At 45.7% G+C, this 14,821-nt stretch overlaps 1 protein-coding gene across 5 annotated transcripts in view; it reads right to left on the bottom strand.

Moving 5' to 3' along the window:
* Positions 1-7,530, bottom strand: part of ARAP2 (ArfGAP with RhoGAP domain, ankyrin repeat and PH domain 2) — a 189,562-nt gene extending 182,032 nt beyond the window's left edge. For 3 of the 5 annotated variants that reach the window (XM_041753306.1, XM_041753310.1, XM_041753309.1), the window contains exon 1: positions 7,156-7,357. The gene's annotated coding sequence lies outside the window, so the exon portion shown is untranslated. Of the gene's footprint in view, positions 1-1,498; positions 1,517-7,155; positions 7,358-7,454 lie in introns of those variants that run through there. The other 2 variants (XM_041753307.1, XM_041753308.1) reach the window with 2 other exon arrangements.
* Positions 7,531-14,821: the final 7,291 nt, after the last annotated feature.

Here is a 14,821-nt window from a genome sequence, read left to right as displayed (position 1 = left end):
AAGCTCAGGTTTTATAAACCTTTTCAGATTGTGGGTATATGTGTCCATGAAAGTGGTTACAAATGGAAGCCTACATTCATTTACCTTTACTTATGATGAAATTTGAGACAAAATGCCAAAACTAAGGGAAAGTATCTTTGAAACTATTGTGTAAAACAATGGTAACTTAAAATTTAGCTTATTAAAACTTATTTTGTATTTATCATTGCAGAAAGGCAGCTACATAGCACTACATAGCACCGAAGTATGAAGTCACAATCAAATAATCAAATATAACCAAAGTAAGAAGTCACTGTCCGTGAGAACAGTCAATGGTGATGGTAAAAACAAAAACAAAAAACCCAGATGAACTAGAAAAGTACTGAAGTATTCTTCCAAAAGGTACTAGGCCAGAGTCCTAAAGGTTTAACTTTAAATCTGAAGAAGTATAAGCAACCCAAATGTTCACTGACAGATAAAAAAAACAAAATATGGTGTACACAGACAATTGAATACGACACAGCCTTAAAAGGAAGTTCTGCAACATGCTTCACCAGGGAGAAACTTTGAGGACATTATTATGCAAAGTGAAATAAGTCACAAAAAGACAGATGCTGCAGGATCCCACTTATGTGAAGTATCCAAAGTAGAACAATTCACAGACAGTAGAATGAGCTGGCCCAGAGGGGCAGTTGTTTCATGGGTGTGGAGTTTCATTTCTACAAGATGAAAAAGTTCTGGAGACCTATTTTACAACAATGTAAACATACTTAGCACCCAACGATACTCTAAGAAATAGTGAAGATAGTAAATTTTATGTTGTGACAGTTTTGGGTTTGTTTGTTTGTTTGTTTGTTTGTTTACCACAAGGAGCCAGGGAGACAGATCAGAAGGTTTGGGTCAGCTTCTAGGCTTTTATTTAAACTGAATTTCCCATACATACTGGGACTTTTTCTTTTCTTTCCTTTAGAGGCTAATTCACATTTTACAGCTATGTACCACCACATCCATGAATTTTCCCCACCTATTCCATCCTTGCTGCCACCCCAGAAGTAGTACAGGGAGCAGAGCACTCTGGAGTCAGGCTACCTAGATTCCAAACAGCCTCCCCACTTGTTAATTGTGTATCTTATTAAGTTATTTAACTTCCCAGAAGCAGTTCCTCATCTGTAAAATGAGGATAATACAACTCATACTAATAGAATTTCTGTTAGGATTAAACAAGTAAAATATGTAAGGTATATGGAACAGTACCTGATACAAGCTGTACAAGTACAGTAAGTGTTGGCTGTTATTATTAACTCATTTGTAGCAGTGTTGCACTTGGTCACATTCATACTATACTTTTGGGCTTGCTTTGACTGGTATTCTTCTGCCTGCCTAGTAAAATTACATGCCTTTACGTTAGCACTGTAAATTATTCTTCTAATAAACCTACAATTCACCTAACACAGCACTAAACAGAGTTCGGTTAATTTAATAATAGATGTGGTTAGGTTAGTTAGAATGAGGACTTTACCTGAAGCCTAGACGTGGGACACAGAGCACAGGGATTGATTATCAGTGATCCCAACTCTGCCAAGCGCTAGCTCCATGACCTTGGGAAAGTTCCTTTATTTTTCTGAGCCTCACCACTGTTATCTGTAAGCAATAATGACAATAGTGCCTGTTTGGGGAATGCAATGAGTAAATATGCATAAAGATCTTGTAACAGTCCCTGGCAATCAATCAGCATTTAATTAGTGTCTGCTGGATGGAAAGGTCTGAGCTGAAAATAGCCAGAGCCTGGGCAAAAGCATTCTGCAGCTTGGATCAACAAGGTAAAAGGATTGTCGTAAGTTATATTTTGATTATTTACTGCAAAATCTGAAAAATTCAACTCCTTCAAAATCTAGAACCTAATATCCATTTCCACATCCAGTGAAGGCTCGGAGTGATACTCCATTTACTTATTACAAGAAGGTACTAGCAGGTTAAGTGGTACCTACGTTTAGGTGTTTTAGATAATAATCTCAATAGTTAAGTGCTTGATAATCTCCTTAGCTTCAGTAAATCTTTCTCTTTCAAGCTGTCCATCTAGATTTTAAGTTAAATGGTTAATGTTTGAAATCTGTTTTCATTTCTAATTCACAGATCTTTAAAGGAGAGCCAAAATTCTTGAGCAGCCAGAGAGGCCTCATGATGCGGAGCCCCTACAAGAGCAAAAGCGGAGACAGTGAAAAGGAATCAAGCCAAAGCCTGCATCATTGTGGAGGACTCCCACCTGTGTCCCCCTAGCAGGGCAGCTGCTTTTGCCCCAGTGCCAGCCCTTCTGACCCTTTCTACAAACTAGCAACAGTTAGCTGAAAGGAGAACTGGACCACATAGATCTCTCTCTCTCTCTCTCTCTTTTTTAAGGTTTTATTTCTTTATTTATTCATGAGACACGCACACACACACACAGAGAGGGAGGGAGAGAGGGAGAGAGGCAGAGAGAGAGAGACAGAGAGAGGCAGAGACACAGGCAGTGAGAGAAGCAGGCTCCATGCAGGGAGCCTAATGTGGGACTCGATCCTGGGTCTCCAGGATCATGCCCTGGGCCCAAAGGCAGGGGCTAAACCATTGAGCCACCCAGGGATCCCCTAGATCTCTTGATATGGACACGGGCATACATTCTCCAGGATTCTGTTCCAGTTCATGTTACACTGAACATAGCTTTAATTTACTCAGGTCAAAACTAGCATGATATTATAGTTCAACAGGAAGATTGTAAAACTTATACTTATGCTACATGCACTTTATTATAAGTTATAATTTTAAAATTTTAGTATAAATGTATACTCCACCATTTCTCTGAATTTGAGTCGCATTTTTAGACTAACAACCAGATGTTTCAAAATAGCCTACTGTGAACGTTTCCTCTCCTTGCATTTATAAATAGCACCCTGACCTCTTTTCCAGCTGAATTTGGGAGCTTACTCCTATTGGTTTCATTACTGTCAAAGTCTCTTTTTTCTTAAGAAAAGAGGATTTCTCAGCAAATGTCTCCCAACTTACTGACTCACTTACATTTATTCATTCAATAAATATTTGAGGAACACTAACTACTCTCTCCAAGAATAATAATAGCGGGAAATATTTGCAGTTCAAGATTATAGCACTTATTACTTCATCTGAGAACAGTGATAAGTGCCTCAAAGAAAGTGAAGATTCAATGTCTTCTCTCAAAGAGTTCAAAAATCTAAAGTTTAGACAGATCTATAAGCAAAGGAAAATAGCACGCATGCAAACAATCACTTCTTTCCTACTCAGTTAAGTGCCAGTAAAGAAAGAACAGCAAAATTGGAACACTCTGACATGTGCCCCCCAAAAGTGCTTAAGTCGTAATAAGAAAAATCTAATTTTGTGACTTTGATTTCACATGGTTTACATTTTAAATATTGCTTTATTGTTAACTATACAGAGAAGTAGAACCATCATCTTTCACAAGTGCCAGGGAACCCTAAAAATCTCAAATTCATTCCATGAAGGTAAGTGCAACCCGCAGCCATTCAGAGCTTTGTGGATGGAGTGATCAGTGGAGGTGAGAGGGAAGGGAATCTCGGCACAAGCAGGAGGTTATGTAGATCCAGGCAGCACTATCTAAAGCAGAAGAAATGCTATAAAGGGGTCTTCTGGTTGGTAATAACAGCAAGGAGATGAGAACAGCTGGAGCAGACTTCCGGTCCAAGAAGTAATGAAAGGTGACACCAGAAAAGGAAGCTGGAATTGCCTATGGAGGGCCTTGAATCCCAGGCTAAGGACTCGGAAGTTCATCAAGATACTGTGAAAGAGACTTGGCAAGGACTGCTACCATCACCACCTCCGTGAACCCAAATCACCTGATAATCAGCATGCAGACCACAGGTCTCTTCTGCTCTTTCCTGATCACCTCTCCAGCCACAAATTGATTAACGATTCTTTCCTTTTCCTAAAGCTATGTAATATAACCTATATAGAGTCCTTTTGTGCCTCCCGTTTTTGTGAGAACCATGAGGGCATCTTATTAGTCCTTCCCTGAGTAGGTGAGGGCATCCTCATCTACCTTACTAGCTTTGTACACAGATGGTGTAAGACAGGAAAATAATTCTTCCCGTCTCTTCGCTAGTACCTTTTGCCCTTTAAGCAGCTCAAAATGACTACTCCAACCTTCATCAGGATTCCTTCATCTCCTCCATGGCATGGGTAAACAAATATGCTATTCTTATACTAAAAAGCTCTTATAAAAAGAATACCATTGACTATTACTTCAACTAAGGAAATAAGCGAACTAAATGGTTCAACAATCATTATATATTTAATCTGACCAATACTATTAAAAAAAAAAAAAAAACCTAAAATGACAAACTCTCAGGGTCCAGGACTTCACAGTAAAGATTAAAAAGACATCTCACAGGTTCTAATCTCTCATCAATTCACATTTGGAAAAAAAAAAAAAATCACATTTGGTCAAAGCTAAGAAATAATTCCAACATTAATAAAAAGTTCTCGGAATCCCTGGGTGGCTCAGTGGTATAGAGCCTGCCTTTGGCCCAGGGCGTGATCCTGGAGTCCTGAGATCGAGTCCCGTATCAGGCTCTGTGCATGGAGCCTGCTTCTCCCTCTGCCTGTGTCTTGGCCTCTCTCTCTCTCTGTCTCTCTCATGAATAAATGAACAAAATCTTTAAAAAATAAAAAAATAAAAATAAAAAGTTCTCTACATATTTAATATTTGGCAGAGAATTCTAAAAATCCCTCAATTTAGTAACTGCCAAGACTGGATTCAATAAATGAGTCTATAAATAAATGAGGAAAAAAATAAACTCTTGTTAAAAGAAAGTTATGAAAGCAAAGACCATCAAAATACTTGGCAATTTCATAACATCTTTCACCAAGCTTTCTTAAAGTTCCAGGAAGGCAGGGTTAAATCTAAATAAATAATAAATAAATAGGCAAAACAGAAACAACAAAAAAACTCCTACACTTCTTGGATATCAAGAGTCCTAGAGTTTTTAAAACTTCATAGTTCCATAGTATTAATGTAAAAGTTTCCAAGAAAACTGCAATTCAGGGGCACCTGGTGGCTCAGTTGGTTGGGCATCTGCCTTAGGCTCTTGGGTTGTGATGTGATCCAGGAATCGTGGGATGAAGCCCCTTATCAAACTTCCAGCTCCCCAGGGAGTCTGCTTCTCCCTCTCCACTCCCTTTGCCCCTCCCCTCTCAGGAACCCCATTCCCCGCCCTGCTAGTGTGTGCTCTCTAGCTCTCATATATATTTATTTTTAAATCTCAAGAAATATATCGCAATTCACTATAATGTGACCCCTACGCTTAACCACAGTAACTAAGACTAGTTGCAGTAAATAGTATTAATTGAATATCTGTGAGTCTTTCCCTGCAAGAAACTTGTATATCAGGCAACTAAGAGTTTATATCATCACATCAGCAAAAGCAAAATAAATAAATATATTTATGTATACACACACACACACAAAATCAACTTTCCTTTCATGGACAACCCCTATAAAATCTGACAGGTTTAGAAAGGACAGAAAAAATACAAACACACGCCCATCTAAATAAGTTTTTAACAGGTCAACTGACTTACCCTCTAGGTACATTTTAATTTTAAATAAATCATTGAGGACTAACAAATCCAATCTATATAAAACACTTTCGGTGTTACGACTCACTTTAAACGAGTATCTGTTAAATACATGTTTAAAAAGCAGCCAGGGAGACATTTCCAGTCTAGGCTCCAGCTCAGTTCTTGACCCATTTTACTCTCTTCTCCTTTTTTAAACACTGTTAAACAGTATCATGTTAATTATCCCACAATATTTCTCTTGTAAATGCATGAAAGTCATGACTAAAACTTCAGAGCATCCCCCCCCCTCCCCTTAAAATAGTTAGCTTCCTTTTAAAAACAGCCATAACTTCATCCTCCAATTACTTATGGGCAATGTTCCACAAGCTCAAGCGGGTGTTGAGTGCTTAAGTGCGGGCGAAATCAATACTGAGCTTGTAAGTACAATACTATTATTGATAATCACAATGACATCCGATTAAATGTCCTTTTAAAAATAGGTTTTTTTCAACTAGCTCTTTTTTTTTTTTTAAGCCCGAAGGATATATTCCACCGAGCAGCCTACTTCAAGGACAACCTTTAAAAAAAAAAAGTTTCTATCACTACACAAACTTGCAAAAGCCTAAAATGTCATGCTGCTGCGCACACTTGCTTCTATCTTTCCTCTAATTATCAAAGGATACAGTTCGGGATATAATCCAGGAAGCCTTCCCTTCAATCAAAGTAACTCCAGATCGCCAAAAGGAGGTGAGACGAGGGTGCTTAGGAAACCAAGCCTGGGCGAATCGAGTTTACTAATGAGATGGACGGACGCCCCTTCCCCCAGAGCCTCGTCTCCAAAACGAAACGGGCCGGATCGATCCAGTGAACTCACTGCCGCCGGGTCCCGTGCACGGTGCTGGGTGCTGGGTTCAGGCAGGCGGAGGCCAGGCGACCGCGGTCCACGCTAGGTGACGAGCCCGTCCTCTCCGAGAGCGCGGGGGGGGGGGGGGGGTGCGGGGTGCTGGAGGGGGAGTGGGAGGTGCGGGTGCTAGAGGGGGCGGGGGTGCGGGTGCTGGAGGGGGTGGGGGGTGCGGGTGCTAGAGGGGGTGGGGGTGTTGCGGGGTGCTGGAGGGGGGTGTTACGGGGTGCTAGAGGGGATGGGGTGCTAGAGGGGGTGGGGGGTGTTGCGGGGTGCTGGAGGGGGTGGAGGTGCCGGGTGCTAGAGAGGGTGGGGGTGCTGGGAGGTGGGGGATGTTGCGGGGTGCTGGAGGGGGTGGGGGTGCGGGTGCTAGAGGGGGTGGGGTGTCGTGGGGTGCTGGAGGGGGTGGGGGTGCGGAGTGCTAGAGGGGGTGGGGGGTGTTGCGGGGTGCTGGAGGGGGTGGGGGTGCGGGTGCTAGAGGGGGTGGGGGTGTTGCGGGGTGCTGGAGGGGGTGGAGGTGCCGGGTGCTAGAGAGGGTGGGGGTGCTGGGGGGTGCGGGGTGCTGGGAGGTGGGGGTGTCGTGGGGTGCAGGAGGGGGTGGGGGTGCGGGTGCCGGAGCGGGGCTGGCGGTCCGTGCGGAGTCTCACCCTCCCGCTCCAATCACGTTAGTGAGGAGTTTGCAGATCACTCACCCGCTTCTGGTTTCCTTTTAGACGCCCACGCGCGGGCGCGCAATCCGGGGGGCAGGAGCCAGAGCCGAGCCCCCGGCGCTCTGGGAACCGACCCGGGAAGTGCCCAGAGGCCCCGGCCGGGCCGGACGCCCCCGCGCCCCCACCTGCCGCGCCGCCCAGCCCACCGCGGCCCCCGGGCTCGCCCGGCGCACGGAGCGGAGCCGCGGAGGCTCGGCGGGGCGGGCGGGGCAGCCCCCCGGCGCCGGCGCCTCCCCCGCCTGCCCGCCTGCCCGCCTCCGCCCGGCCGGCCCCGTGCTCACCCGGCGCTCCCCGGCGCTCCCCGGCGCTCCCCGAGCGGGGCCTCCTCCACGGCCCCGGCTCCGGCCCCGCGGGCGGCCCGCACCGTGTCTGCTGCCGGGCGGCGGCCGCGCGGGCGGCGCTGTCACACGGGCTCGTGGCGCCGCGGCCGCGCACCTGGAGGCGGGGAGCGGGAGCGGGGAGCGCGCAGCTCCGGAAGCGCCGCGCCCGCCGCCGCCGCCGCCGCCGCCGCCGCCGCCCAGGTGCTCCCGCGCCGCGCCTCGGCCGCTTCCTCCCGGGCCGCGGGGGCGGGGAGCCGGCGCCCCGAGCGGGGGCAGCCCGGGCTCGGCGGCGGGAGGGGGCGGGGCGGGGGCGGGGAGCCGGCCGTCCCGGTTCCGCAGCATAGCTGGGCGGCTGACTAAGGCGCCGCGACCTGGCCGCGCCCGGCACCCTCGCCACCTGGCGCACGGCGGCCGCGAGGCTCCGGGGCTCGACCCCGAGGTTCCCGGGCTCCCGGGGCTGCGGGGGCTCATGGGGCTCCCGGGGCTGCAGGGGCTCCCAGGGCTGCAGGGGCTCCCGGGCTCCCGGGGCTGCAGGGGCTCCCGGGGCTGCAGGGGCTCCCGGGGCTGCGGGGGCTCATGGGGCTGCAGGAGCTCCCGGGGTCCCAGGGCTGCAGGGGCTCCCGGGGCTGCAGGGGCTCCCGGGGTCCCAGGGCTGCAGGGGCTCCCGGGGTCCCAGGGCTGCAGGGGCTCCCGGGGTCCCAGGGCTGCAGGGGCTCCCGGGGCTGTAGGGGCTCCCGGGGTCCCAGGGCTGCAGGGGCTCCCAGGGTCCCAGGGCTGCAGGGGCTCCCAGGGCTGCAGGGGGATCCCGAGGTTCCCCAGGCTGGCAGGGGCTCGGGTCCCTAGGGCTGCAGGGGCTCCCGGGGGGTCCCAGGGCTGCAGGGGCTCCCGGGGTCCCAGGGCTGCAGGGGCTCCCGGGGTCCCAGGGCTGTAGGGGCTCCCGGGGTCCCAGGGCTGTAGGGGCTCCCAGGGTCCCAGGGCTGCAGGGGCTCCCAGGGCTGCAGGGGGATCCCGAGGTTCCCCAGGCTCCCGGGGCTGCAGGGGCTCCCGGGGTCCCAGGGCTGCAGGGGCTCCCAGGGTCCCAGGGCTGCAGGGGCTCCCAGGGCTGCAGGGGGATCCCGAGGTTCCCCAGGCTCCCGGGGCTGCAGGGGCTCCCGGGGCTGCAGGGGGATCCCGAGGTTCCCCAGGCTCCCGGGGCTGCAGGGGCTCCCGGGGTTCCCGAGGCTTCCAGGGCTCCCGGGCCGGCGGGGCTGCGGGGGCGCGTGCGGCAGCCCCGGTGGGCGAGGGCATCCCCGTCCCCGTCCCCGTCCCGGGCCCGGCCCGCCCCCGACTGCCGCTGTCGCCCCAGGACCCCGGTGCCCCCCCCCCCCGCCCCCGGCCTTTCCCGAGCCCCGCGAGGCCGCCGGTGGTCCCGGGCTGCGCGTCCTGAAGTGGCGCCCGACGGGCCCGGGACGCTGCCCGGCCGGCCCCGGCGCGTGACCTGCGCTCCTCGGATCCCCTTCAAACGGGGCCGGTGAGCAGGGGGGTCAGTGTCCCCCTCTTTCCAGCCGAGGTGTCGGAGGCCCCGGGGAACCTGGCCAAGCCGACGCCCCCTGAAGGGGTGGGGTTGATTCTCCATGTACGTGGGAACTCCTAAGCCTACTTACTCCCTGATTTTCTGAATCCTCCTTTCTTGTCTTTTGCACCTGGAGGGGCGGGGGGGCCGTGCCCCAGTCTCCCTGGCACCCCAGATTGCTAGATGCTGGGAAGACCTTGCCCGTTGGAGCCGGACCTTGACATCCTGCTCTTGGAAGTCATGATCCCCAGGCAGCAAAACAGGAGGGAATCCCCTGCAAAACAAAACAAAAAAAACAAAAACAAACAAACAAAAACACCCAAGATGACTTGTGCGGGCCCCTCCCCCAAAACCTAAGAGTCAGTAAAAGCTGAATACTTTATTTTTAACTTAAACACGTCTTCACAGACTGTACCTGAAATTCTCTCCCTTGAAAGATGCAATATCCTTATCTCTCCGCTGTACCTGTTGATAGAAGCGAGGCAATTAGGGAAAGTGGTGAGCTTATTATAAAAATTAGGTAATTGGTGAAGTCCAGCTTATAGAAGGCTTCCCAGGAGCCGGTGCCAGTGGTAGGCGTCGTCTTCACCAAAATACCTGCCACCAAAAAGCATCCTCCTGCCTGCAAGCCTGAAGCAGCTCTAACAGGCTCCAGAGACCCCAATCTCCCTTTCTTTTGAACTAAATACTTAACAGCAAGCCCTATTTCCACCGGGAAGATTTTTGTTGTGTTGTTTTGTTTTTTGTTGTGTTGTTTTGTTTTTACGTTTTCTGAACCTCATGCATTGTCTTTCCTTTGGATGCCTGTAGAATTGTATTTATGTGGCTTTCCTGGCTTCGTTTTAGGTTCTTAATCCGGTTTTTGTCTTGTTTGTTTTCTAAGAGTTCTCACATAATTGTCATTTATTTTTTATTTTTTGTAAACCATCATAAAGTCCGTTTCTGAGCAAGGTAGAACTAAGCAAAAATTCTCACATTAGTAATGGTGTGTCTCGGAATGCCAAGCATTGCTTTGCCAAGCTGCTTCTCTTGGTAGACTTTATGAACTAATTGGGACTTTATGTCTCTTTGCATCAATATCTTAGTTCCTTGATTACTATTCAGTCACTGTTTAACGGATTTATTGGAACTTACTGTTTAGATAATTTAAGAATACGGTAGTAGCCAATACAATACAACCACTGGATTTACAGTCCTTTTCTGAGGAGGAATAAAGTTAAGAGCTGAAAGGCACACCAATGATTTAATAATAGCTCTAGGAAGTGAAAGAAAAACAGTGGTCCCCCGTTGAATGTTCAGATGTATTCTGGTTTTAAGAACCTTAATGTAGGGGATCCCTGAGTGGCTCAGGGGTTTGGCACCTGCCTTTGGCCCAGGGTGTGATCCTGGAGTCCAAGGATCCAGTCCCATATCAGGCTTCCTGCATGGAGCCTGCTTCTCCTGTCTATCTGCCTCTCTATCTGTGTCTCCCATGAATAGATAAATAAAATCTTTAAAAAATAAAAAAAAAAGAACCTTAATGTATGGAGGAAAGTAAAAGATATCTGAGGAAATCTGTCAAAGGTATTCTTTTATTAATTCCTCATTAACCGTATCAGATTCCAGCCAAACATCTAATATATATGTTGTAGATATAAAACAGCTCTATGAGCTGGAACCCCTTCTTTAATTTTATAAACATAGGCTTAATTAAGATTTAGGTTAAGTAGTCAGTAGTGTATAAATTGAACACATCTAGGCTGTATTCGTACACTATAAATTACTTAGCAGCCCTCACAATGAGGCAGCAAAGTGTACAAGAAAATTAACATCATAAAAACTGAGGTCTGATATCTGTTTACTGCCAAGGCCATGGAGTATATATTCCCAGGAGTTTCCATCTAGGCTGGATTTATTCCAGAATGATTTAGCCCCACCCTTCTTTCCTAGATTTTTACTCAGGGAGCAGGTATAGCTTGCCCTTTGCCAGATTTTGTGTCTTTGCTCCTCCTATCCCTCCTACCCAGAATGCACTGTGCTTCCAAAAGAGGAAATCTGACAGAGTGGAAATCTTCCTCCTCTCCCTCCTCTCCCTCTTTCCCCTTCTCCTTGCATCATGGAGGCTAACACCCATACAGCATTGAGGTGTCAGTTGCTATTCCCAGCTCTTGTAAAATCTCACTGAATTCTCTCAACAGCTCCTAAAAGAGACAGTGTTATTATCTCCATGATAAAAAAGTTAAGAAAGAGAGATTGAGTAATTTACATCAATTAGGAAAAAAAGAAAGGAGAAGTCCAACCCGGTCTTCTCCAGGATCCGCCCACTGCCCTGGATTGCCTTTTAGGGAAATCAGTGTGCTGGAATTAAAAAGGCCTATCCTGAAAAAATGAAGCCTGACCACGTAGGTTGTAGCATTTTGAAGAGACTCATTAAAATGTTTGAGACTCAATTTCCCCATCTGTAAACTGGGAATTGTAATACCAAGAGAATTTAATGTGATTGCTTGTCTAAGGCACCTAAAGAATTGTAGTCCCTTCCTACATTTATTTTTTTTCCCTTCATACATTTAGTTCTATTCTCTTTACTCCAATTACTCTTCAAAACTAGGTTCGAATCCCATCTCCCTCTTAAGCCTTTCCAGATCTCTGCTACCCACAATCATATACACAACAGAATTTAAAGTATTTTTCTCTAAAAGAAAATCCAATATAATTTTTGCCAAAAATAATACTTCAGGAATATAGATAAAATAGGCATGTCTATTATAATATCTAATTCATTTTAGATAAGCAAATATTTATAAAAATAAAATTATATGCTAATGTATAAACACTGCTTATTCCACTCATATTTTATAAAATAATTTTATTCATATTTTAGCATGCAACTTTGACATCAGTAATTGCATCATGAGAGTCACATTTCGAATCATCAATGTTTTGTTTTTGCCTTTTTCCAGAGCATATTATTTTCACTTGTGTTTAAATTTTTGAAGAGACCTACCTTTCTGAATCCTTTTATGTTTCTTGTCACCACCAGGAATGTTATTATAAACCACAAGTTTCCACCTGCGTTATATTATTTTTTGTCATTCATCTTAAATATGCATATCTGTTATCTCCACCAGTTTTTCTGGGTTTTTTGGATGCTTTTTGAAAGGATGTTTGCACTAACGTAGGACAGTTAAAATTGTGTAGTCACACATCCGTACATAATTAACGGGTTTTAAATATCTTCACCTCCGTGATTTTTAAGCCAAATCCTTCAGATGACCTTTTTATGTATCCTAAACTGCCTGATTGGGGATGTTTCAGGCTACTTGCCCCACGTCTAACTCTAGTAGTTCAAGTAGTTTGTGGTTTGGATTAATGGACAATAATTGCAGAAGGGTCTTGAACCTGGACTATATACATTCTAGGGACCAAGCATTGTTACAGTTTTAACACTTTCAATCCTCACAAGAAGTCTGGAAGGTAGACACTATCATTATGTCCTTTCTTAGCCAGTTCCTTTTCTCATCAAGGAACAATAAGGGAGAAAGGAAGTGAACCCCAGTAATGTGGATTCAAAGCCTAACCTGTCTCAAGTATTCTGCCTCAGAGAAGACTTTTAAAATTTCAACCAGAAGAATATCTTTTCTGATGCCTGATTTTTTGGGCGAAATGATGGCCTATGTTCAGGCATACGTGGTACTCTTCCTTGAATTTTCCCATTGACCCTTGTTTTTATTATTAGCATACTTATGTTAGGGGATTTTGCATTACAGATACTGAGAAGCTTTTCTTCTTACTATTTGTGTTCCCTGGATTTCCATTACCTCTACTAGAGTACTCTTGTCGGTCTACCTTGCCTTATGGGTACTTGGAATCTTTTATTACTATTCAAATTCCCCGAAGTGCCACCATAGAGCCTTGAATAAATGTTTGTTTCATTAAATTGAAATCTTTATATTCATTAGGTTAAATACTTGATACTTTATTATAAGTTTTAAGAGTTGTTTTGAAAGTTTTATTAACTTTCTCACCACAAGGGAACTAACTGCCTAGTGGATGGATGTCTACTATAAGGTAGACAAAGTAGAAATGCCAAGTATTCAATTAAATTTGACCAAAGGTTGATGAGATTGTGGAAATAACTTCTTTTAAAGTATTAGTTTTGGGACACCTGGGTGGCTCAGTCATTTAAACCTCTGACTCTTGATTTTGGCTCAGGTCATGATAGTAGGGTCCTTGGCTAAAGCCCCAAGTGGAGCTCTGTGCTCAGCATGGAGTCTGCTTGTCCCTCTCCCTCTGCTCCTGCACCACCACCACCACCGCCCTCTCTATCTTTCTTAAATAAATAAATAAAATCTTAAATAAATAAAAGTCTTAAAGAAATCATTAAATGTTTTAAACAGTGAACGTAAGTTTTCCTATTAAACTACATGAATTGACAAAAGGATAAAACTAGGCTAGTGGCAGCAGAGGAAAAAAAAAAGATGAGTAAAGGAAGCAAATTTTGGGGCCAGTTTTAAAATCAGCAGGACCCACAAACCTCTGAATTCTTATCTCCTCAGAGCCTTCATCATTCTCTTGTGGTCTGAAAGATTTCATTATCTTTAGGGGTTTGCATCTCACAGGAGATATCCAAATCTAACTAAAGACTTCAACTGTGCAAAGAAGACTTTACTCAAGTAAATTGTAAATATACCATTCAAAGAGAATTTTGTTTCTCCTGCTGCCCTGTTTATAACTTATTTTTTAGCCTGGGAAATTTCAATGTCATAAAATGATAGGATGTAAAAAAAAATAAAATAAAAATAGGGGTGTCTGGGTGGCCCAGTAGGTTAAGCATCCGACTCTTGGTTTTGGTTCAGGTGGTGATCTCAGGGTCATGAGATGGAGCCCCATGTGTGGCTCAGCACTCTTGCGGTAGAATCTGCTTAAGATTATCTGTCTCTCCCTCTGCCCACCCACTGACCCCTACTCATATGCTCTCTCACGTGCTCTCTCTCAAATAAATAAATAAAAATAAAAAGTTTTCCCACAAAACTAATGTTTCATAAACTTATTTAGGAACTAGAGATTACAACATTTCATTGACACTGATACATACTTTACAACTTCTAAAATAGGGATTCATCTTTAGATGAATTGCTGTTGGCCAGGCAGTAGTCATGCTGTAATTTGTCATTGTCTACATGCTCGTGAACTTGCCCCCACGTGTTTATATTGTCATCATTTTGGTTACTTACATTGACAGTGCAACATATGTTGAGCTTAATTGTCATTTACAATGCCCTTTAAAAAGATTACACTATGTTTCTGCAAAAAGTCAAGGAAACAGAGCAGTGTGATATTTGATCAAAATCTACATTGAGGGCAGCCCCAATGGCCCAGCGGTTCACTGCTGCCTTCAGCCCAAGGCCTGATCCTGGAGACCTGGGATCGAGTCCCACGTCGGGCTCTCTGTGTGGGGCCTGCTTCTCCCTCTGCCTGTGTCTCTGCCTCTCTGTCTGTCTGTGTCTCTCAGGAATAAATGAATAAAATCTTTAAAAAAAATCTACATTGAAATAATTCTCAGAGAGCATTTTCACATATATATATAATAAAAATTCTAAGTGATTTGTGTTATGTCATAGTTTAGGTCACAGTGATTTTTTTTTCTCATGGCTTAAAAGGATTTGTGTATCTTAAAATAGATTGTGTTTGAGAGTTGTTGACATCCAGCAGTTTCTACCACTGCTTACATAAATATCTAATTTTATTTTGCTATGGAAAAAAGTTCCTTAAGGAAAAATTATTGTTAAAAAGAATT

This window comes from Vulpes lagopus, chromosome 4 (assembly GCF_018345385.1).
Source record: "Vulpes lagopus strain Blue_001 chromosome 4, ASM1834538v1, whole genome shotgun sequence".
Taxonomy (NCBI): Eukaryota; Metazoa; Chordata; class Mammalia; order Carnivora; family Canidae; genus Vulpes; species Vulpes lagopus.
This window is presented reverse-complemented; position numbering and strand designations above follow the sequence as displayed.